Source organism: Mixophyes fleayi, chromosome 9 (assembly GCF_038048845.1).
Source record: "Mixophyes fleayi isolate aMixFle1 chromosome 9, aMixFle1.hap1, whole genome shotgun sequence".
In the NCBI taxonomy this organism is placed as follows: domain Eukaryota; kingdom Metazoa; phylum Chordata; class Amphibia; order Anura; family Limnodynastidae; genus Mixophyes; species Mixophyes fleayi.
Genome location: NC_134410.1, coordinates 108,611,151 through 108,638,056, shown reverse-complemented (window position 1 = coordinate 108,638,056; position 26,906 = coordinate 108,611,151). Strand labels below are relative to the sequence as shown.

The following is a 26,906-nucleotide window of genomic DNA, read 5'->3' as shown; positions in this document are numbered from 1 at the left end:
CAGTCTCTGCAACAAAGTAGTAAATGCGCAAACCATTATAAGAGTGTATGACAAATCTGTCCTGATTGGACTACCCACGTGACTGCCTGCTGCGACAGTCCCACTAATACTTAGAGACCTTTCACATGTTCATCAAAAAAGCCTATTTAGCCACAATTTTGGTGCTATAAATACATGTGAAGAACATGTGAATGGGTTAACACATGCATATTCAAAACTATATCATACTTGGCAACTTTTAAAACCTGGACCAGGGCAGGTCAGGTGACAAGTGTAGGGGGGTGTGGTGATCATAGCCCCGCCCCTACTAGAAAAAAAAAAGCAGAAATTTGCAGCATTTAATAGCAGGGGCAGGACTTAGTGGCGCAATTAATCACGTGTCCGGGAGGTTGCCTACTCTTCCAAAATTCAGGAGTCTCCCGGAAATTCCGGGAGAGTAGGCAAGTATAAGCTATACACACACATTTTTACATTGCATGGCATTATCAGATGTGTATTTACCAAATGGTGCATTTACCATAACGTGGGCCTATTATAGCAAATGCACCTGGCTAACAACGCACACACAAGTTATTTCAATGTGTGAAGGCGCTCTTGGTTTCTTCATACCTCAGCCCACAGAACTTGAAGCTAGTTTTGCAGAAACAGCATCCGCAGTAGTGGCAGTGCTTGTGCCGGTGGTATATAGAAACTTAGCTGGCGGGAAAATAATGGAGTGGGGAATAAGATAAAAACAGCATCGTAAAGAAAAACTCGAGTAAGTAGCAAGTACCTAGAAATGGCCCCAAAGGAAATCTATTGCTAAAATCTGTAGCTTATATAACTGAGCAGTAAAATATAGGGCTTTGGGGGGGTATATTTACTAAACTGCAGGTTTGAAAACTGGAGATGTTGCCTATAGCAAACAATCAGATTCTAGCTGTCATTTACTTAGTACATTCTACAAAATGACAGCTAGAATCTGATTGGTTGCTATAGGCAGCATCTCCACTCCTTCAAACCCACAGTTTAGTAAATATACCCTCTGGTCTTTATTGCCCAGCAAAAGGATATAAACTCCATATGCATGGCTGTATTTTATACTTGCCAACTTTAAAGCTCTCCCCTCTGGGAGATTCAGGAGGTGATGTCAAGTGGCAGAGGCAGGGGAGGCGTGGCACCGCAAAGCACATCATTGTGACCCCCACCCTCGCTGTAAAGCAGTGCCCCTATTCCTGAGAGCGTACAATCTATGTGAACAACAAAATAATATTTTCTTTACTTTTTAAAAAAAGGTAAATACATATGTTTACAAGCCAGTGACATTATGCCTAATGAATAGGCACCTTTCATTACCCTCTCCAGGGCTCCCAGAAAGGATGATCTGAAAGGAATGTGTGAGAGTGATATGTAACATGAAGAATGGCTAATCCTGACAAGTATGCATATAATGCAAACTGACCATGTACTAACCAGGGCAGTGGGCACCTCTCCATCCCCTGTAATCCACAGGACTTTACAGCAGGCTTATAGAGAGTCTAACCCTAAACATATATATTGCTAACATGATATTGCATAGCATGAGCTGTTTCACATTACAGCTTTGTTTCCCGAAAACTCTTTTTTTATTGAGATTAGAAATAAGCTGAATTAGGGAAATGAGAAGATGTTACACATGAGCTTTTGTACACTGCGGAAGTAGTTATACATTATAGACAATAGGAAATGCTGTTTCCCTGCCACATGAGAGTATTTTAGCTATGCCACCCGGGCACTGTAGGCAAGCTCGGTGCTAATCATATTAACGGTGATGTAAACACGGACAGTGTTTACACCTACATAATACGATAGGTAAGAAAGCGACATGTAAAAAATAACTACTTACCTGTAAACAGAAACACTGGAAATCCGATGTAAGGAGAGGGCGACTCTTCCAAATTACGCCACTTGCAAGCGCGACTTGGACATTTCAGATTTTAAAGCGGCAACGCACGGACCCATGTAAGTATTACCTTTATATTAGGGGCTAGGGTTCAGGGTTAGGGTTCGGGGTTAGGGTTCGGGGTTAGGAATACAATTAATATTACCATAATTAAATGTGTTTGTGCGTTGCCACTTTAAAAAAAGAAAAAATCCAAGTCGCGCTTGCAAGTTACGTCATTTGATGTCTTCCCTCTCCTCACATCGGATTTCCAGTCTGTCTGTTTACAGGTAAGTAGTTGTTTCTAACATGTCACTTTCTTCACTATCGTAATAATTATTTATCTGTAAACACTGTCAGTGTTTACATTATCATTAACTCGTAGTACACCCAGCAAGCTGTCCCCATCTCCCACCGCTTCATCTTGCATCCAACACAATCAATTGTTTCCACTCACAATGAACAAAGGAGCAAACACATAGGGGGTATATTTACTAAACTGCGGGTTTCAAAAAGTGGAGATGTTGCCTATAGCAACCAATCAGATTCTAGCTGTCATTTTGTAGAATGCACTAAATAAATGGTAACTGGAATCTGATTTGTTGCTATAGGCAACATCTCCATTTTTCAAACCCGCAGTTTAGTATATTAGTATATATTACAGGCAGCATGGTGGCTTAGTGGTTAGAACTTCAGCCTCACAGCACTGGGGTCATGAGTTCAATTCCCGACCATGGCCTTATCTGTGTGGAGTTTGTATGTTCTTCCAGTGTTTGTGTGGGTTTTCTCCGGGTGCTCCAGTTTCCTCCCTCACTCCAAAAATATACTAATAAGTTAATTGGCTGCTATCAAATTCCCGTTAGTCTCTCTCTCTGTCTGTGTGTGTGTGTGTGTTAGGGAATTTAGACTGTAAGCTCCAATAGGGCAGGGACCGATGTTAATTAGTGGTGCTATATAAATAAGTGATAATGACACAGAACACAGTGTACTTCTGTCTGCAGTCCCTTTAAGAGGAGTACAGTGACTGACAACTGAGGCAAGGCGGGTATAGAGAAGAGAGAGAAAGTATCAGCTCCCGATGCCAGTAGAATGAACAAATGAAGAATATACTGGTGGAACATACAAACAAATGTGGTGTATGAATGATACAATTCTATGGCTCACAAGAGTTGCGTGTTTTTGGGAAATAAAGGTTCTGTTTTGACAACATGGAAAGCGTTAGGAAACAAATAGTATCAAGTTTTCATTAGTAACAATTTGTTTAGCAGATAGTAAGACTGTGAAACAGAAAAGAACAGGGTTTTAATGTAGATTGTGTGTGAAGTACCAGCTGTTAAAGGGTTAAGGCTGCCGTATCTGATGTGTCCCTTTACTTCTGGTGCCAAAGCTTGGTCTGATAACCCATCTCTCACAATCTGTACCATTGCACAATGTGCGTTATCTGATAGAGCAAGCTATGCAGCCTGACCACACTCCCTTTCTCTGCCAGCTGTCCCCTCTCTGACTTTCTGCTTTTGTGTCTCTGGGTCACAGCTTAGCCCAGTTTGAACACCTGCTGACTGTCAGCAGGCTTTGAAGTATCAGTGCACTTAGCTCTCTCTGCTCCAGGTGGAATCCAGATTTGGATTGGGAGAAATGTCATGAAATGCGAATGTGAGACCCCATGTAGTGACTGCTAATATTTTATTTAACCCATGCAGTTTTAGCCTGACAATCCCTCTGCTGAAGGCAAATACAATAAGTCTTCAAACTCCCATCTAGTAATACTTGTGACCTTATTAACTCAGATTTCAAGGACACTTTGCTGTTGGACAAGTCAACCTGCATGGGGCGTGGTCGTTGCACATTGAGGGCGTGGCCATCTGACACTTCTGAAGCTCAAGGTCATCCCGACACCCTTCCTTTTCTCCTGCAGACACCTCTCTATTGCTGCCAGCACCCATTCACATTGGTGGTGAATGGGACATGCCTTCCAAATGTTCCCAGCAAGTCTGGACAAACATCCTGGAGGCCAGGACAGGAGCACAGTCCACCAGTGTGAGGAAACATGATTTTACTGGACTGAGAACTTTGTATTCATCACCCGTTTCTCACGGTTTAATGTACTTTTTAAGGACTCTGGGCCAGGCATCGTGGTGCCGCTGGAGGAAACCCTACCAGGCCAGGGTCAGTGTGAACCAGTAACCCAGGCTGGGGGACACCATAACTGTTTTGCTAATCGGTAGTGCTAATATTGCTGGAGGATAAGACCCTGAAGGAGACAGAGATTATTACTTTGGAGTGCTCACTGCAAGAGGCTGCTGGAGGATACATGCTACCATTTACCCTGTAACTTGTGAACATCTTGTGGTGTTGTGCTGTCGTAATAAAGTGTTATTTTGGATATATTCTGGTCTGCCCGAGTGAGTGGAATCCCACAGAGGGTAACTGCCATCCCAGCTAAGGGTGGTATCCTCACCAGGATCAGGACCATCCTGCCCTAATTTTGACTGAATGAAGCACCTATTGTGCTTTTCTGCAACAAATGTTCTCGTCCTTTCGTTTTCTACAGCGCAATCATCATCAGCTATTTATGTAGCGCCACTAATTCCGCAGCGCTGTACAGAGAACTCACTCACATCAGTACCTGCCCCATTGGAGCTTACAGTCTAAATTGCCTAATACACAGACACACACACACACACACACACACACACACACACACAGACTGAGAGAGACTAAGGTCAATTTGTGTCAATTTGATAGCAGCCAATTAACCTACCAGTATGTTTTTGGAGTGTGGGAGGAAACCAGAGCACCTGGAGGAAATCCATGCAAACACAGGGAGAACATACAAACTCCACACAGATAAGGCCATTGTAGGGAATTGAACTCATGGCCCCATAGCTGTGAGGCAAAAGTGTTAACCACTAAGCCACCGTGCTGCTCAAAATGTGTACTAGTCAATATAGTTGCCAAGGTGTGAGTATGAACATGTAGAAGTCCCAATCATGATCTCAGTTTAAGTTTCCATTTTGCCCTATTTTTACTCTGATACATTTAATACGTTACAATGCATGTTCTATAACATGGAATGTGGGAAAAGACATTGTTACTTTCAATAACATAGCAAGGAGAAAGCGATGTCTGCAGATCTTCATTAATACATTTTGTAGGGTTTCCCATATCTGCCACATCAGCAGAAAAAGACTAAAAACACATAAAAAAAACACAAATGTGCAGAATAAACAATGTAAGCAAATAATACAACATTCACTTCTCAATTAAACATGGCTTTTCTGAATGTTTCCATAGCTTTTTCAATTGATTGATACATTACAGATATCAAGACAGTGAATTAAAAACTTAGAAATTGATGTTTTTGTGAGGCATTGGTGATGTTTTTCTAATTGTCACTATATCACATTGTAGATTTCTCAAGGGACCAGTAAGAAAAAACCCTCCCAGTAACAGCTGTAAAAAGAGGACCCCGAGATCCCTGGCAGACTGTGATATAGCTACAGCTGAGAAAGCAGCATTAGAATCAGATTGTAACCTATCTCAGTGCATGCAGTTGATGCCTTGTAACCATACAACAAAGGCTGGGTACACACTACAGAATTTTCCGACTAATGTGTTATCTCTAACGATGTTACCAATAAATAAAACAAATCGTAAAACAAAAAGTCCTGATCAGCATGCCAATTCATGTGTACACACTATACATGTTTTAAAAGATTTACCTTCTGATCTGTGCTCTTCATCTGTCATAACCATCGCCTGAAAAGATCATGACTTTGTAAATTCTATGGAGACCCTGATCGTTTGTGCATACACACTGCAGGATTGGACCAATGTCGTTCCATAACTGAACGAGATTTATAGTTCTGCTGAACAATCACAGCAAGTGATGGACGGTGCTTTGGAACGACCATCGTTCATCATCTAAGTGTACACTCTATTGCGATATCGGGCTGAACGGTCGTTTATCAAGTGATTGGCCCGATAATTGACTGAAAACACTGTAGCGTGTACCCAGCCTTAAATGGGAGTTTCTTTATCATCATCATCATTTATTTATATAGTGCCACAGATTCCGCAGCGCTGTACAGAGAACTCATTCACATCAGTCCCTGCCCCACTGGGACTTACAGTCTAAATTCCCTAACACACACACACACAGGAGGAGAGAGACTAGGGTCAATTTTGATAGCAGCCAATTAACCTACTAGTATGTTTTTGAAGTGTGGGAGGAAACCAGAGCACCTGGAGGAAACCCACACAAACACAGAGAGAACATACAAACTCCACACAGATAAGGCCATGGTCAGGAATTGAACTCATTACCCCAGTGCTGTGAGGCAGAAGTGCTAACCACTTAGCCACCGTGCTGCCCAAAATATTAACAAAATATTGCTTAGTGCACATGGGGGGGCCTGATTCATTAGGGAAAGAAAAGCAAAAAAAATGAGTAACTTTGAACCTTGGAAAAAAACCATGTTGCGTTGGAGGGGGAGCTCAATTTAAAATATGATGGCAGATTTATAGTTGGGGTAGGACATGTCCTAGATAAACTTTAAATTTCAAGTTAAATTTAAAGCTATCAAGTATTTATGTGCTACATAACAAAAACCCAGTATTTAACTTATGTGCAAAATAATAAACTAATTTGCACCCCTTGCACTGTGACATGGTTTTGTCCAGGAGAAAACTTGCTCATGCCCAGGTACTGTATCCTGAGGCGAGCAATTACATATCTGCACTCGAAAAATGATAGAATCTGATTGGTTGTCAGGGGACTAAAATACACAACACAATTTAATTACATATGCCACACAATACTGTTCATCAAATGTATGCTGCAAGGCTATGAGCACAAAACATGGTGTTTTCCTCTAAAACTCCGTCAACTAATCCATTAATATTGGTGTAAATGAATAATTACATTTAGAAAGCACATCAACTACTTTATGGCGTTTATACCAAGTTGAGGGAGAGATCCTGTCCCAGAAGATGTTATGCTGGGTTTTGGTAATAGGATTAAGTTAATAACATTAAGTAATAAGGCAGAAACAGAAATCAACAACGAGATGTTGATGATGCAGATCATGTAATGCTGGAGCAGGGTGGAAATAAATATTGATATACCTATGAACAGTTTTGTAGTATGTGTCTTTCTAGTTTGCCTATATTGTAAATCCAGCCCTGTGTATACATGTTTAGTATAATATATATGGACATAACTTATGGTTGTTTTATCACATAATGCCCTGTGAGCCGCTTTTTTGCAACCAAATGGTCCGTCTTTTCAAGGATCTTTTTTCCTTCTTGTGGACACCACTTGCGTTTGGGTCTATCCAAGAGTCCTGGGTGAGATGGTTTACATCTCAAAAGAATCATTTCTACGGCTAAATAAATGACTCCATGTGTATTAATATGGTCTCTCTCCACTGCATCATATAAACCACCTACAGTGTTCTACTGCAATAAGCCACATCAGATAAGTCCCCTGGCCCCACACTCCCCATGCCGGCAGTCTAATTATTCACATAGGGAGATTCAATTTTGCGCAAGGTCTCTCCGGACCGTCCGTAGAGACACCTCACACTGATATTATGGCTGAATTCGCTGCTCATTTTTCCTCGGTCTCTATAGAGCTACAAGGAAAAATGAGCAGAGAATACTACCATAATCCTTACTCTCGTTTACAAAGCCCTTACAACGCTTCTCCCCCTTACATCTCTGACTTGTCTTGAGGTACATACTTACCCGGCCATATTTATATATGTGTTCTATATTTTCATAAATGCTTTTTGCATATGTATATGTTTTTTCTGTTGTATTTCTTGGCAAAATAGGAAGCAAAAGTGTAACTCCATAAAAAACGGTACTTGTCAACACAAATTATATATATATATATATATATATATATATATATATATATATATATATATATATATATATATATATATCTATATCCTTCATATAAATAGACATTAGTTTCATGTAAACTGTGTTTCTGCATACATTTACTGGTTGACTTTAGGGAGATCTTAGAGTTGTGTTGGGGTTGAATTGAGCACCATACATAAATGACAATAACGTGTCACTTAATTCCACATACTCTAGAATGAAATGGTGTAAAGAGTATATTACATTATACTGGTTTTGTTTCTTTTTTTTCTATCCCATTTTAGGACCCGGATATCAAAATCTTCTTGTTTAGTTTATCATATGTCAAATTGACATTATTTACTGGTAATTTAGTGAACCATAAATACTCTCCAATAATTTCCAATGCTTCTCATCCAAATCATGGAACCTGTTATAAACAAATGTGAAAAAAAATACAAGGACTGAGCCATTAAGGAAAGTAAGGCAAAAAAAGGAGTAATTGTTCTCCGGGACAAACCATGTTACAATGCAAGGGGTGCAAATTAGTTTATTATTTTGCACATAAGATAAATACTGGCTCTTTTTTCATCTAACACACAAATACTTTATAGCTTTATTGAAATTTAAAGTTGATCTAGGACATGCCCTACCCCAACTATAAATCTGTCCCCACTTTTTAAATGTACCTCCCTCTCCAATGCAACATGGTTTTTCCCAGGTGCAAAGTTACTCCTTTTTCATGCTTTGCTCACCTTAATGGCTCACAGTCTCTAACTGTTTCTTTCAAGTAACACATTTTACACATAGATACACTTACTTAATGGCTGTCAGGAGGAAACATTTGTGAATATGTACATAAACTAACAAATATTCTGTTCTTGCTGGAGATAGACAGATGTGAACTGCTGCCCAGACAGATGATGATCATGTTTTGAGAAGTAGTTTAAACCTCGGAGTTGGAAACATGACCAACATATTTCAAATGAAGCCTTCTGCCAAGGGGCAGCTGAATGAGACTCGTGGTATTTTTATTTCTAATAATTGAAGCATCAACAAACTGTACATTCCAGTATATGAACTGCCATCTGCATTTACAGGGAGACAAAATGATCTCTTTAAAATACTTGTCGATCTTATCGCTCACTAAGTCAATGCAGTGCTGCTTTCTCTGCACACTGATTGATGATGTTCTGGTTACAACATAATTAACTGTTCAGCCTCATTGACTTATCCCATCTAATTAAAATATTTTTTTGTGGCCAACTATACTGTGGAGTTTGTTTACGAAGCTCACCCTACGTGTGTTGCAAATCACAGGAGCGCCTTCCTGTGCACAGTGGCTTAGTGGTTAACACTTCTGCCTCACAGCACTGGGGTTATAAGTTTGATTCCCGACCATGGCCTTATCTGTGTGGAGTTTGTATGTTCTCCCTGTGTTTGCTTGGGTTTCCTCCGGGTGCTCTGGTTTCCTCCCACACTCCAAAAACATACTGGTAGGTAATTGGCCTAGTCTCTCCCTCTCTGTCTGTCTCCCTCTCTGTCTTCTGTGTGTGTCTATATTAAGGAATTTAGACTGTAAGGTCCAATGGGGCAGGGACTGATGTGAATGAGTTCTCTGTACAGCGCTGCGGAATTAGTGGCGCTATATAAATAAATGATGAGGATGATGATGATGATGAACTCACCCTCTCTGAATTTTTTTTTGGTGTCCTGTGGACGTTATAACTAGAGATGGGCGGGTCCGGTTCTCCGAGAACCGAACCCACCCGAACTTTGGGTATCCGAGTACCGAGCTGAGCAGCTCGGTACTCTCCCGCCCATTCCGAATCCAAATCGAGGCCGAACGTCATTGTGACGTCGTCGGATCTCGGGACTCGGTTCTCGCGATACTTCAACTTTATAAATACACGCCTCCACAGCAATCCATCGCCATTTGACAGAGGGAGAGAGCAGGGTGTAGTCATAGGCTAATTAGAGCAGGGACAGAGAATACCATATTGTTCTTGCAATTGCTCTAACCAAAATCGCTAGTGCAGAGAGGAGGATAGAGGTTTATTATTTTTTCTTCATATTTGGCACTCCCCAGCGCTTTTGGGGTGTCCCCCATAATTGTGCATTAATATTTCTGGCTGTCAAAAGTCATATCTGTCAGCATTATCTACTAAATAATTTGTAGCACACCTCAGTGTTTTTGGGGTGTCCTCCCTAATTGTGCATTAATATTTCTGGCTGTCAAAAGTCATATCTGTCAGCAGTATCTACTCAATAATTTTTAGCACTCCTCAGTGTTTTTGGGGTGTCCTCCCTAATTGTGCATTAATATTTCTGGCTGTCAAAAGTCATATCTGTCAGCAGTATCTACTCAATAATTTGTAGCACTCCTCAGTGTTTTTGGGGTGTCCTCCCTAATTGTGCATTAATATTTCTGGCTGTCAAAAGTCATATCTGTCAGCAGTATCTACTCAATAATTTGTAGCACTCCTCAGTGTTTTTGGGGTGTCCTCCCTAATTGTGCATTAATATTTCTGGCTGTCAAAAGTCATATCTGTCAGCAGTATCTACTCAATAATTTGTAGCACTCCTCAGTGTTTTTGGGGTGTCCTCCCTAATTGTGCATTAATATTTCTGGCTGTCAAAAGTCATATCTGTCAGCAGTATCTACTCAATAATTTGTAGCACTCCTCAGTGTTTTTGGGGTGTCCTCCCTAATTGTGCATTAATATTTCTGGCTGTCAAAAGTCATATCTGTCAGCAGTATCTACTCAATAATTTGTAGCACTCCTCAGTGTTTTTGGGGTGTCCTCCCTAATTGTGCATTAATATTTCTGGCTGTCAAAAGTCATATCTGTCAGCAGTATCTACTCAATAATTTTTAGCACTCCTCAGTGTTTTTGGGGTGTCCTCCCTAATTGTGCATTAATATTTCTGGCTGTCAAAAGTCATATCTGTCAGCAGTATCTACTCAATAATTTTTAGCACTCCTCAGTGTTTTTGGGGTGTCCTCCCTAATTGTGCATTAATATTTCTGGCTGTCAAAAGTCATATCTGTCAGCAGTATCTACTCAATAATTTTTAGCACTCCTCAGTGGTTTGCGCTCAGAATGGATTCAAAGCAGTCCACATATGATCTAAATGAGCAACCAGGTTCTGTCACCAGTCCTGATGTTAGTGTTCCCAGTACGTCATCTGGCCAAGGCGATGTCAAACAACAGAGTGTTTTCAAATTAGTGCAAAAAACAAAAACCAAAAAAAAATTTACTGTATTGAAGCGAAAAAGAAGTGTAACTGAGCAAAAGTTAAGTGACGATAAAAAAAAAATTGCAAGCATGCCATTCTACACACGCAGTGGCAAAGAGAGAATGAGGCCTTCACCTTTGGCTATTAGTGGCAGATCCCAAAAAGTTACCCAGGCTACAATTGGTGCACAACTACTGTTACGCGTCAAAGCTGAGCTGCAAGATACCAGTGAGGCATTACAGGAGAATATTTGCTCTGATTCACAAATGACAACAATCCCTGTGGAGAGTCCATCCAACAGTGGGATGTCTAATCGTGAGCATTCTGCTGATGTGTGCCTTAATAGCCCGAGTGTAGCCGTTGATACCCAAATTGAGGATGCCACTTTGGAATTAGAAGAGGATGAGGGGGAGATTTGTGTAGGCGACGAGGGCGCTAATGAGGATGTTGATGAGGATGAGGTTGTTTGTGTAAGTCCTGCACCAGTGGCAGCAGTTCTGGCACGTGACAAGAAAAAGGCCATTGTCATGCCTGGGCATAAAACAAAAAAATCCACTTCTTATGTGTGGAATTATTTCTACCCAAATCCAGACAACAATTGTATAGCCATTTGTAGTGTATGTGAAGCCACAGTCAGTCGAGGGAGGGACCTTAACCATCTTGGAACCTCGTCTATGTTACGCCATTTAACGAGAGTTCATGGCAAAGTGTTGGGAAAAGCTGAAAGTTCTTCCCAAAAGAATACAAGCACTCCCTCATCAGCTAAGACCCTCCGCTCACCGACATACCGACGGCTACAAAATACACCCACCACACCATCCTCATCAATATCCTCAGTAGCGCTCGGAGTTAGCCCGGCATCCCACTTAAGGCTGGATGACTCCGGCACTATTATTGATTCCTCTGAAGAAAGCGTTAGTCCTGCTGCTGCTGTTGCTGCTGCTGGGGGTGAATCGTCATCCCAGAGGCAGGTGAATAAAATGAGCAGTCCTACATTTCAGCAATTAACTGTGAAACAATCATTTGCGAGGGGAAGCAAATATGACAGCAGTCACCCAGTCGCCAAGCGAATCACAGACGCCATGGCTGCAATGTTAGTGTTAGATCTGCGTCCAATCTCCACAATAAACGCAGCTGGTTTTTCACAGTTAATTGAGGTTTTGTGTCCGCGTTACAGAATTCCATCGCGACACCATTTCTCCCGTAAAGCTATTCCACAACTATACCAAAAAGTGTGTAAAAATGTAGAGATTGCGCTGAAAAATGCCATTCTGCCCACTGTTCACTTAACCACAGATATGTGGACAAGTGGAAGTGGCCAAACCAAAGACTATATGACTGTGACAGCCCACTGGGTTGGTCATTCACCTTCACCAGCAGGAACAGCAGCAGCATGTACACCACTACGTAACATTTGTCACAGGCAGGCCACTCTTTGTATCACCGGCTTCACTAACAGGCATACGGCTGACAATTTGTTACGCAAACTGAGAGATGTGATTGATGCATGGCTTATACCACTCGGACTCTCCCCAGGGTATGTCATTTCAGATAACGCCAACAATATAGTGCGAGCATTACAGCTGGGTGATTTCCAACATATTCCCTGTTTTGCTCACACCATCAACTTGGTGGTGCAGAGCTTCCTACGAAATAACCGTGAGGTGCAGGAGATGCTTTCGGTGGCCCGTAAAATTTCAGGCCATTTCAGGCATTCAGCCACAGCATGTAGGAGATTACAGCAGCTCCAAGAGCAGTTTAACTTGCCCTGCCACCAACTTAAGCAAGAGGTGGTAACTCGGTGGAATTCCACCCTGTACATGCTTCAGAGGATGGAGGAACAGCGCAAAGCCATCCAAGCATATTGCACAAGTCATGACATTGGGAAAGGAGGGGGGATGTATTTCACTCTTGCACAGTGGGGAATCCTTTCAGTGCTGTGCAAGGTGCTGAAACCATTTGAAGTTGTGACATGTGAGGTCAGTGCAGACTCTGCTAGTTTGAGCCAAGTCATTCCTTTAATTAGACTATTGGAAAAGCAGCTTGAGAAAATGAAGGAGGAGCTGAAAGCAAGCAATTCAGCAAAGTATGTTGGCCTTGTCGATCAAGTACTTAATTCGCTTCACAATGATCCTCGAGTTATTAAGATCTTGAACTCGGATCAGTACGTTTTGGCCACTGTGCTTGATCCAAGGTTTAAAACCTACATTGAGTCTTTACTTGTAAATGAGCGAGATGTGAACTTTTGCAAGGAGCTATTGCTCAGCAAGTTGGCCGCTGAACTGGGCCTCGGCTTGACGACGTGTCCTCCTTCACTTTCTCAAGCTGTTGCTCGTAAAAAATTAAATTTCCAAAAAAGAAGCAGGGAAGACACAGGGGGCAGACGAGAACAATTTAACATCTGGGCTGGTTTGAAGGATTTTTCAAAAAAAAGTGTCACTTTGCCCATAAGTCCATCCAATATGAGTATAAACATGCAAAGGATGGTGGAGGATTACTTTCAAGAGGTAGTTGATATGGAAATGTCAGACAGTCCCTTTCCTTACTGGGAAAAAAAGCAAGCCATTTGGAAACCCATGTACAAACTTGCTTTGCAATACCTAAGCTGCCCACCCTCCAGTGTGTACTCTGAACGAGTGTTCAGCACAGCAGGGAACTTAGTCAGTGATCGCCGTAGAAGGTTACTTCCCAAAAATGTGGAGAAAATGATGTTTATAAAAATGAACTACATCTTCCACGAGGAAGGCCTTCACCATCCAAGACATCCAAGCACTGACTGTTCTCTAATGGCGGATTCAAGCGGCGATGAATTGATAGTCTGTGATGATGACGTACACACTGATGAGGGTGAGGATGAAGCTGAAGATGATGCCGATAACATCTTTTTAAAACTTTCTATGTAAGTGTAGGGTGCAATCTACCCCCAAAGAGGAAAGGGACTTGTGGCATTTCCATATCACATACCATCTTGAAAGGCTGCTGTTAGGGCAATTTATCCTTAAGGGTAGGGTGTCATAGACAGAGTGACCCTAAACTGGCTTTGTCCATTTTTCATAATATTGTACAGTCTATAATGGCTGAATTTTTTAGTATTTTATACAAGTGGAGGGGGGCCTAGAGAGACAGAAACCAAACTGGCTTTCTCCATGTCAATTAATATTGTACAGTCTATAATGGCTGAATTTTTTGGTATTTTATACAAGTGGAGGGGGGCCTAGAGAGACAGAGTGACCCCAAACTGTCTTTCTCCATGTCAATTAATATTGTACAGTCTATAATGGCTGAATTTTTTAGTATTTTATACAAGTGGAGGGGGGCCTAGAGAGACAGAGTGACCCCAAACTGTCTTTCTCCATGTCAATTAATATTGTACAGTCTATAATGGCTGAATTTTTTAGTATTTTATACAAGTGGAGGGGGGCCTAGAGAGACAGAAACCAAACTGGCTTTCTCCATGTCAATTAATATTGTACAGTCTATAATGGCTGAATTTTTTGGTATTTTATACAAGTGGAGGGGGGCCTAGAGAGACAGAGTGACCCCAAACTGTCTTTCTCCATGTCAATTAATATTGTACAGTCTATAATGGCTGAATTTTTTAGTATTTTATACAAGTGGAGGGGGGGCTAGAGAGACAGAAACCAAACTGGCTTTCTCCATGTCAATTAATATTGTACAGTCTATAATGGCTGAATTTTTGGGTATTTTATACAAGTGGAGGGGGGCCTAGAGAGACAGAAACCAAACTGGCTTTCTCCATGTCAATTAATATTGTACAGTCTATAATGGCTGAATTTTTTGGTATTTTATACAAGTGGAGGGGGGCCTTGAGAGACAGAAAGCAAACTGGCTTTTTCCATTTCTTTACATATTTAACTATAAGTGTAGGGTGTAATATACATTCAAAGACGATGGCTGCATTGCCAATATGCATAGATGGAGAGGAAGACAATCTGTTTTGTGTGTAGAATAGGCCTACCAACGAAGAATTAAACTGTTTTTTTGGATGATTTATTACCTCAACAATTAGATTACTTATCTCTAAAACAGTTGGAGCACTAAATTGGGTTATTTTAGGCACAAAAACATGTATTTTCCAACAAAATAGCAAAACAAAACCAAACAAAACCAAAACCAAAACCAAAACACGCAATGGCGGTTTTGCAAAACCAAAACCAAAACCAAAACACGACGGTAATCCAGATCCAAAACCGAATCCAAAACCAAAACACGGGGGTCAGTGACCATCTCTAGTTATAACCCACCTATCCATTTAGGACCAGGTCTTTCAATTAAATAAACAATGCAAATCCACTATCAGCCCCAGTACTAGACAGCTTGGGCTGATTTTACTGTAATAGGGAGACCACAAGCCTGGGGAACGCCAGCTATTGTGAAAACTGTCTCCAGGCCGGTCAGCACAAGACTGGTTCCATTATGGGGGAATAGCAAAAAACAGTACAAGCCCCCTCCATTATACTGGAAAACTGGGGAGGGAAGGTTGCAACTCCAGGGGGTTAATGTACCAAGCTGCGAGTTTTGAAAAGTGGAGGTGTTGCCTATAGCAACCAATCAGATTCATTTTGTAGAATGTGCTAAATAAGTGATAACTAGAATCTGATTGGTTGCTATAGGTAACATCTCCTCTATTCAAACCTGCCGGAAACTCGCAGCTTGATACATTTACCCCCAGGGATCTAAATCATGTTGATTACTGCAGTCTGAAAGCCCAGATGAATCAAGAAAAGTCCCAGTACTTTTAAGAGTTGGGCTTGTAGTCTTTGGGATGAGGGGGCGCCATTTTTTGTGGGCCCTCCATGCAGGGCCGCCATCAGGGCGGTACGGGGGGTACTGTTGTCCCGGGCCCGGGCTCACCAGCGCAACACATACTTATCTGGCTGTCACAGGCAGAGCCCATGATCGCAGGGGGAATGATTCCTCCACCCCTGCAATCGCACCCTGGTGCCTGGCTGCCACGGTGACAGCCAGGCTGAAGATAGAGTAGCGGAGACCAGCGGACTGCAAGACAGCAGGCCCCCAGGTAAGTATGTGTTGCACTGTTGCTCATGGGGCAGGGCGCTCATCGGGGGTGGGGGGCGGGGGGACCCGGGGGACACGGGGGGCCTCTATTGGGCCCCATGATTTCTGAAGGCGGCCCTGCCTCCATGACAGAACCGTCCTGGGCATGATATTCCCTATATCAGGAGAACCCACACCCCTCTGTCAAGCACAGGGGCTGGTCGGGAATTTGGGGGTTGGGGGCATGATGCCCATTTTGTAATTAATTATTGTTTTACTTTTATTACACAGTGCACTGTGAATAGGAAGTGTTTTGTTGTGACTAAGAAGTACAGAACCTGACCTGATCTTTGCCAGTGCAGAATCTCACTCTGAAAAATTAACTCTAACATTAGATTTTTGATCCAAGATTGAACATCTGCAGGAGCTGAGAGGAGGAGTTGGGTAGACTGAGGGCAATCCTTGCAAAATACAGATTATGCCTAAAATGTAATTTTGCCGGTGGGAATATTTAAATCAGATAAATGGGTAGAGAGGGTACATTAAAATCCACGTTCCCTTCTTTGTGGGACGGAGCACAGCTCTGCAACTTTTGAGGTCCTGGAGATCAGGTTTCGTTCCTGTACATATGAAAGGAAGAACTTTGAACCAATCCACTTTCATTTATATGGGAAAGCAATTTCAACCAATGTAATAAAAAGTTTCAAACACACAAAAAGAGGAAAATAGTCCCAATTTCCCCTTACTATCGTGATTCATGTAAGATATAAACGGGACTAAACTGAGCAGTAGGTTAAAAATAATAATAATAATAATAATAATAATAATAATAATAATAATAGTAATCATAGTCCCACCATACGTGTTTTCAGGAGCATCAGCCATTTTGTAAAAATATGCACAGACTGATTCTATGGGGGCGTTTACGCGAAATGGGTGTGTACTCTTAATGCACAAGCCAGAAAATTAGATATACTCTCACACATACATAAGTCATACTTGCCTACTCTCCCGGAATTCCCGGGAGGCTCCCGAATTTTGGGGAGTCCTCACGGACTCCCTGAAGCGTAGGCAAAGCTCCCGCATTTGCAGAAATTCACGGCAGTGAATGGAGGGGGCAGGGCTTAATCGCGTCATTAAGCGCTGCCAGCTCAATTCAGTGCCGTGAATTTCGGCTTCTTATAGTGGGGGCGGGGCTATGGTGACGATGTCACCACGCCCTTCTCTTACCCCATGTCACATGACTTCTTTAAAATGACATAAGTATCACGCACCCTCACATTTTGCAGTTCATAAGTGGCCCTTACTGTCTGTTCATGTGGGGAAATATTGGTATATTCAAATTTGAGGTGGGACATTTCCGCCTCACAATCCCACAGAATAGTATTGCTCACTGTATTTATAAATTTGCAAATTTGTGGAATTAGTAGAACGAAGACAGGGGCAGTCACTCCATTCCCTGTGTGGGTAGGGCTGGGAACACGTAGAGACAAATTCTGTGTAGTAAAACATGCCAAAATTTCACAGGAAAATGGGGAATAAGGCAAATATTTTGTAGACTCACTCTCAACTACTCACAATCTCAGATACATTTCCTGGACATGACCCTATATAATAAAAACAATACTATACAAACGTCAGTCTATCATAAACCTACAGGCCGCCCAGCATATCTGAGATGGAACAGCTTTCACCCAGGACACATAGAGAAGTCCATCATTTACAGCCAAGCTCTGAGATACATTCGGATTTGTACAGACAGCGAAGACAGAAAACAACACCTGGCATCACTGAGAGATACATTCCTACAACAAGGATACCATCCAATATAGATGAACAGATCCACAAGGTTCCCAAGGAGTAGCCTCCTGGATTCAAAACAAATGGAGGTTAACAGCAGGGTGCCCCTAGTGGTCACTTACAATCCCCACATGAACATCTTGGGGAAAATTGCTGCTGACCTTCAACCCATATTTCAAAAAGACAATAGACTGAAGGAACTATTACCAGATTTACCTCTCCTTTCATACAAACAGCCTCCCAACTTTAGAAATCTCCTCGTTAGAAGAGCCCTCTCATCACCATCAGAGACTGCCACCTTCCCTTGCAAAAACAAAAAATGCAAAACCGGCACGCATGTCCTACCAACACACACAGTCCACATACCCAACAAACAACGGGAATATAAAATCACTGACATATTCTCATGTATATCCTCCAGTGTGGTGTACATGATGCAGTGTACAAAGTGCCCTGAAGACCAAGCAGAAACTGCAATCCAGGATGAATCTACACAGACATACAATAAAGAAGACTCTGGACACCCCTGTGGGTAAACACTTCTCTGGACCAGGACACAGTATGACAGATTTAAAAGTCATAATACTGAAAGGTCTTTTTGAAAAATGACAGGGAGAGAAAAATATGGGAATTCGAGCTGATAAGAACATTCCAGTCATTGACTAAAGGGCTCAATATAACACCTGGATTTATGGCCCACTACATGGACACACTTCACACCCCGCAGGAGAGTGCAGACCTCTGAACTTCTAGGACTTTTACTCTTCCATCTATAAGGAAAAACTCATTTTTATTACTTTAGCTTATCTTGATGATGTACCCCCTCTCCTGTACAAATTTCTTGATGTAACAGCTCTTAAATGTTGTGCCTTTTTCTCAGTCATTCATTTGTAAACTATCCTGATGAAGGGGCCCCTGTGCTCTGAAAGCTAGCATATATAATAATTGTTTTTGGTTAGACAATAAAGGTATCACTCTTAGGGGGGTATTCAATTGTTGCCGTTAACGCTCTCAAACGAGCGCTCTAAAAATATTAGCGTTAATACGGTAATTACTCGCTAAATTTCATCTCATAAAATTCAGCGAGTAAACTACCGTATTAACGGTATTTACGCGCATATTACCGTATAAACTGTAATATTTTTTGAGCGCTCCTTTTTTTTTGTTTTAGCGCGTTAAAAGCAACAATTGAATACCCCCTCTTATAATACTTTTGTCTTTTTTGACACAAAAGTATTGAACATCACGTAGACCACCTTTGGAAATTTTCACTACATCTAGTAGTAAAAAACTATAAATCAAATTTAAACAATTCTAAACTGTAAAAGTGAAATAATTTATTACATTATAATTATTTCATCAACGTGTATTTATTTAGCACCAGCAAATTCTGTAGCACTTTACAATTGCTTTTATTTAGGATTTATTACATCTACCAATAAATTAGAAACCATTAATGTATTTAAAATGAATTCTGCACAGTTTGCTACCCCTTACCTGAAAAATGTACTGACTAAGAATACTGCCCCAGAATGCCATGTCAGAGACCCATCAGTAAATTTTTAAACATTAATTTAAAATACTATAATAGGTAATTGAATTGTAGTCAATTAACCATTCACCATTGTAATGACTGCTTCAAGACATCAGTGGTCGTAGACAAAAAGTAACACATTAGGCTATAAATTTTAACCGAAAATTCTTTTTGCAAATTACCTTTTCATAGAATGATTAGCACACACAAAGAACAATCTAAATCAGATAAACTTGATATATTGACCACACACTCTAAGGCAGGCCTGTCCAACCTGCGGCCCCTTCAGGTGTTGTGGAACTACAAGCCCCAGCATGCTTTGCTGGTAGACAACCAGTTGATAGCTGGAAGGGCATGCTGGGACTTGTAGTTTCACAAACATCTGGAGGGCCGCAGGTTGGACAAGCCTGCTCTAAAGAAATGATGTAGTTATAATACTGCAATTCAATCTGTCCACACACAGGACAACACAATTGTTGCAAGGTGCTCAATATTGGATACTCATATTCCTGAACAATCTTTATGATTATAATTCTTTAATTAAATAGTTTTTATAACTTTATTGAGATTTATAACGACAAGGTAGTTTTAGGAGTAGGGTTAGAGAACATGAAGATGAGGGTGATTAAAAGAGAAGTATGTTAATAAAGCAATTTGAGGTAGACATTCAAATAACTCATGAGAGAACCAAATTACCAGGGGCTAGCTGGGCTGGGGGGAGGCGTCTGCCCCCCTGGGCTGGTCTCATAGTGGGCTACCTTGTTCTGGGTCACTGGGCCACTTGCATTTTGTTTCCGTTAAAATTGGTGCATGTATGGGCAAATTTTGAATCACTCTGGTCAAGCAAATGAGACACTTCCTGCTTTTTGAAGGAAGCATTTGTTCTACTCAGGCTCCATCACTCGTGGGTAGAATGGTGGGCGACAGGGACAAGGGCATGATTTGATGGGTGTGAAAGGGTTAACTTTAACTTTCACCCGAAAAAAAAATATATATATTCGTGTATGCTTTCTCTACAAATATGGTTTATACGATGTGTATAACCTGTAATATCATCATCATTTATTTATATAGCGCCACCAATTCCACAGCGCTGCACAGAGAACTCACTCACATCACTCCCTGCCCCATTGGAGCTTATAATCTAAATTCCCTAAAATACACAGACAGACACACAGACAGACTAGTGTCAATTTGATAGCAGCCAATTAACCTACTAGTATGTTTTTTGGAGTGTGGGAGGAAACATGAGCACCCGGAGGAAACCCCACAAACACGGGGAGAACATACAAACTCCACACAGATAAGGTCATGGTCAGGAATTGAACTCATGACTCCAGTGCTGTGAGGCAGAAGTGCTAACCACTAAGCCACCGTGCTGCCCCCCTGTAATATGCTGCACAAAGGAATCTATGCAAATACTCAGGCAGTGCAACCTTTTTAAATGGGGTGGGGGTCCTGGGCATCTGTAATACCCAAATGTGCATACCAATGGGTCCTCTGTCTTGATGGACCTTAATAAACCACTTTTTGAGAAAGTTACTCCATGTATCTCATAGTCTATGGTTGTCGTACTTCTCAATGTTTCTTTGGAAGAGATCTGTGAGCCCATGAACAATGTTCCATCGCCCCACAGTAGAGTCTTATGATTTGTCTGTTTTTATATGTAGACCCTTGTGATGTCTCGTAACCTCAATACTCACGTTGCATTGCCTGTCATTCCCTGAGTACAGCAGCAATGTATAATACATGATATATGTCGGAGATTTAAAGGGTCACTACTCCTGTGATCTGTACTTTATTTTTACTAAGGAAACAAGAATGTACAATATTCCCAGAGTCTGGATAATCACTTTGGGATGAGTGATTGACACTGGGAACATACTCTGACTCAGTTCTGTCTCTAAATTCCCAGGATATATAAGATGTCCTCTAGTACCAAGGGACTGAGGTCACGTCCACCTCAACCAATGGATGCACGTACTGTCCTCCATGGTTAGGCGATATGAAGAACATTCAATGAATATAACCAAAGAGGGCTTTTCTCTATAATTAAAAGATGTGGCATGGATGGCTGTATGTCAATCACTGGAATCACTTATAGCTACAAAAGGGACATCGAATGAAAGAAAATAAAGGCACTAGAATTCAACAGACAAATAGTGGGTTAGAATTGTTGCCTCACAGCACTGGGGTCATGAGTTCGATTCTAACCGGGGCCTTATCTGTGTGGAGTTTGTATGTTCTCCCTGTATTCACATGGGTTTCCTACAGGGACTTTGGTTTCCTCCCAAAAACATACTGGTAAGCTAACAGGCTACTGTCAAAATTGGCCCAAAGTTATATGTGTTTGTGTTGTAGAGAAGTTAGACTGTAAGTTCCAATGGGTCAGGAACTAATGTGAACGATTAAATATTATATGCACAGCACTGTGTAATATGGTTTCACTATATAAATAAAGGATAATAAGAAAAAGATAGTTTGAATTTATAACATTTTGTTAATTGTTGTAAAAATGAAACCCAGAAATGTATTTATGAAATTACTTTTTAATTTCTCTTTCCCACCACATTGGCATAGACCATTGTTCACTGGCATTAGGGAGGGGCTTCCAGCATAGGAGGAGGTGTGGCACATTATTAGAAAAGCACCTGACTAACATGGTTTTTCCTTAATTTTAACTCATAGCAAAAGATCCACTCAATTCAGCTTTTTCATACTATTTTAGCTATGACGTTATTGTTCACTGACATTAATAGAACAAGTAAACCAACTATTGGACATTGCTATATATTACATTTTGTGTGCTTTGCTAAACAACATACTTATATTTATAAAACAGTCCAGTATTCTGTTTGTTATATACCTGGGCTATGAGTAGTCATTAAGAGAGGGCGGCGCTTCTCTATCTTGCATCTTGGCAGACCAGTGATAGGTCCAGGTGGACTTTGCTTATATATATTTATGATGGACTAGGCTAGTTAAGGCTGACATCAATACAGACACTGTGGGGTCATCCTCAGCACAGTGACTATGTGGTTAGCACTTCTGCCTTACAGCACTGGGGTCATGAGTTCAATTCCCAACCATGGCCTCATCTGTGAGGAGTTTGTATGTTCTCCCCGTGTTTGCGTGGGTTTCCTCCGGGTGCTTCGGTTTCCTCCCACACTCCAAAAACATACTGGTAGGTTAATTGGCTGCTAACAAAATTGATCCTAGTCTGTGTTTCTCTGTCCGTCTTTGTCTGTCCGTCCGTCCCTGTCTGTGTTTGTCTGTATGTAAGGGAATTTAGACTGTAAGCCCCAATGGGGCAGGGACTGATGTGAGTGAGTTCTCTGTTCAGCGCTGCAGGATTAGTGGCGCTATATAAATAAATGGGAATAATAATAATATTCCTCTGTTGAGATTTCCTGGCTTAGGTTTGAGGGTGCTGCATACATATCACCTGATGGTTAGATACCATTTACCATATGAGGGTCTACCCTGGGGCAGTCATTTGTCTACCCTGCCGTGACTCTTTCTCAGAAGCCAAGACATCGGTAATGGTATTTTGCCCCTTTTGTGACCATCATCGGCAGTAGCAGGATGAGAGTGCCTTCTGGCACAAAAAGCTTAGATTATAAGGGAAAAGTGGAAGGATTGGATTCAGGATAACCGAATTCTCTCGGAAGCCCTAAAGACCTGCCATCCATTGGCTAACCATGTTCTTCACCCTTTCTGTTTAATTGTAAACTACCAGTCATGAACTCCTGATTCATTAAGGAAAGGAAAGTACAAAAAGAAGTAAATTTGCACCTTGGCCAAACCAGTTGCGTTGGAGGGGGAGGTAAATTTAAAATGTGGGGACAGATTTATAGTTGGGATAGGGTATGTCCTAGATCAACTTTAAATTTCAGTGGAAAATAAAGCTATCAGGTATTTTTGTGCTACATGAAAAAGCAGCCAGTATATTCCTTACGTGCAAAATAATAAACTAATTTGCACCCCTCGAATTGTATCATGGTTTGTCCAGGAGCAAATTTACTCCTTTTTTTCTGTTTTCCTTTTCTTAATGAATCAGGCCCTGAATGTCTATTTTTATCAAGTGTAATATTTACTATCTGTACTAAAAACATATATTTTGGATGTGTAATAAACAATGACCTATGGAATGACCTGAACTATGCACAAGGGATCCATATATCCTGATTTTCCCAAGTCCATCCCTATGTTTGCAAATGTAAATCTTTAACTTGGAAAACTTGTTTTGCAAGAACGCATGGTCTCAATGTGTTTGGATGGACATGGAAAGTGTAAAGGATTTTTCTAATTATTTACTCCATTTGGCACTAAAAGCTAAGCATGTGGTTCCTTTTATCAACTCAGCTACTTGTATGTCAACAAGAAGCCACAACCTATTTGTTTATTTACCACAGGATTCTGATGTTGCCAGTTGATACCATGATGCAACCAGGCACGGGCTGGCAACATGCAGCCCGGGGGGCGCACAGACGGCTGCATCACATGACGTGTGATGCGGCCGCGTCGTCCTGTGACGCGCCCGCCTGAGCGCTGAGGCGGCCGCATCGCGTGTCATGGTAATAATTCGGTTATAGTGCAGCTGGCCCTAACAATGGATAAACTGAACGGCCCGGGGGACCGATGCCCCCCTGCCCCCCGGGCCAGCCCGCCCCTGGAGGCAAAACTATAATGTTGGTGCAGACCATGGAATTATAGTTTTCATGGAAATAATTTGTTAAATTTGGTCAAAATGACAATATGGGGTTACAGCTACATATACTAATTCACACCTAACAGGGATTATTTACCCTCAAAACATACCTCCCAACTTGTCCTAATTTGGGCGAGATAGTCCTGCTTTCAGGGGACTGTACTGCCTTTGGCATATTTGTACTGGAAGTTGGGAGGTATGAGTTAGTGCTGTGGGAAACAGAGGCAAGTATCTTTGGTTCACGTGACATTTGAAGGGTGATTTTGTAGGGGAGGGGTATTGGTGATGGCATAGCGCTTCGGAAGCACTAGACACTCCTCTCAGTGTAGTGACCACGCCCATTGATGCTTGGCCACGCCCCATTTGAAGGAGGCATAGCTGAGTTCTGATTTAGATATATCAAATGTTAGGACGTATGACAAAGTGAAAAAGAGGAAATGTACAATAGTCCATAGCAACCGATCAGCAAATAGCTTGTGACCCACTGCAAGTTAGACTGATTTAGGAAAATGTTTGATTGTTTGAGGCAACGGCACAACTGTAAAAGCATAAAAAGAACCATAGACCCAAACAATAATAGTGCTAAAATGGAAGGTTTACACATTTTCTTGCAGCTCCATAAAATTGGTTATGTGAGATAGTACAACTGCTGCTGCAAGGTGTAATCCAATTACAAGCAATGAAAATCCCCTATTCGGCTAATCAACAATCACGTTATCACCCAACAGTGCAGGTCTAGCTTGCAAGAGAATTTCATCAGGTGAGACTGAGCAGTTTAGAAACGGACCGAAGCTGATGAGTGGACACTTGCCACATCTGCAAGGGTACCAGAAGCAAGAATTATGTAACAGTATCTCCTAGAACAGATGTGGGCAATATGATATTGTTCAGTAACCTAGCATGTGGCTCCCACAAGGGAGTCATCATCATCACCATTTATTTATATAGCGCCACTAATTCCGCAGCGCTGTACAGAGAACTCACATCAGTCCCTGCCCCATTGGAGCTTACAGTCTAAATTCTCTAACACACACACACACACACACACACACACACAGACTAGGGTCAATTTGATAGCAGCCAATTAACCTACTAGTATGTTTTTGAAGTGTGGGAGGAAACTAGAGCACCCGGAGGAAACCCACGCAAACACGGGGAGAACATACAAACTCCACAAAGATAAGGCCATGGTCGGGAATTGAACTCATGACCCCAGTGCTGTGAGGCAGAAGTGATAACCACTTAGCCACCGTGCTGCGTATTGGCCTTGAAGATCAGATTTAAAAAAAAAACCAGAGCATTAGGATGGAGATTTTACATGGCCAAAGATTATGGCTGAACTTTACTACAGTTTTATAATCAATGTTAACAAGTACTTGTACCTGTACCATCTGAGTTTTCCATTCCCAGACTCCACTGCCCTAATTATCTTTAATATATACGCTCAGCACAGCAGAAAACCATTCATTTATCCACAGTAATGGACTGTTGTGATTATCAGTGTGTGTCAGCATAGAGAAGATGAGGCCTGGATTTCCTCTAATTGCCCTGTTAATGCTATAGCATATATGTTGGGAAAGGGTATCATGCATGGTTCAAAGTGAAGCCTTAACTACAGACTGGCATGACTACATTGATCTCTAAAAGCCAAAAGGAACCTCTTCAATGATCAGTGGAAACATAGCTGAAGATCTCGATCCGTCCTTAATTATAGTATTCAAAGCAAAATCTATTTAACTCTTTGCACTTTGACAATGACAGATGTTGAAAACAACCACGGGAGTTGAAATATTTGGAAACAAGGAAGACGTTACACTTAAAATATTTGCAGTTTTCCGTTGTAACCTGCGCGGCTGTTTAAATCACACTGAGGGATTACGTATTATTTATAACAAGCAGATTTATTTGTTCTGAGACTTGTGCTCATCTTTTTACAGTATACCCTTAGCTTTTTATATACAAATTTATCTCCCTCAGTAGATTTTTATAAATGTTGTCAAGTACACCGTTCTTAAATAAAGTATTCCTAGAAATATTTTTTTTAAGCCTTTCATTTTCATTTTTTATCTTGCCAAACAAAATGACCTGCGTAGGGTTGATATCTTGATAAAGACGGTCATACTAAATCTCCACCGATCGGCTACAATGAGTGCTGGTAGACCCAGGAATGAATGTGTTGCTTGATAATAATCAAACTGGATCATTATTGGGTGTGACAATAAAGACTTTAGAAGATGACCACTGTTGGCCGGTGTGCGGTCATCTCCCAATGGTCCCGATTCATTGAGGAAGGTAAAGCAAAAAAAGGAGTAACTTTGCACCTGGGCAAAACCATGTCGCCTTGGAGGGGGAGATAAATTTAAAATGTGGGGACAGATTTATAGTTGGGGAAGGGCATGTTCTAGATCAACTTTAAATTTCAGTGTAAAAATAAAGCTATCAAGTATGTGTATGCTACATGAAGAAAACAGCCAGTATTTTCCTTATGTGTAAAATAATAAACGGTGCACCCCTTGCACAGCTAAATGGTTTTGTCCAGAAAACCCAAGTAAGAAAACTTACTCAATTTCTTGCTTAACTTTCCTTAATGAATCAGGCCCAATGTGCTTATTGCCACACCCTATAATGATCCAATTGTATTATTATCAATAAATGCTCACACATTAGCTCTATTTTACCCATAGTTATCAGTATTATAAATCTTTATTACATTATCCTTCTACTTCTTTTCCCTCTCTTTTCACAAACTAGACTATTTCTTGGCCACCTTAATAAACCCATAGCATGTATGGTATCATCATCATCATCACCATTTATTTATATAGCGCCAC

At 41.2% G+C, this 26,906-nt stretch overlaps 1 protein-coding gene across 1 annotated transcript in view; it reads right to left on the bottom strand.

Annotated features, from left to right (window-relative positions):
• The window catches only part of AVPR2 (arginine vasopressin receptor 2), an 87,018-nt gene that overhangs the window by 40,890 nt on the left and 19,222 nt on the right, over positions 1-26,906 (bottom strand). The window lies entirely within an intron of this gene.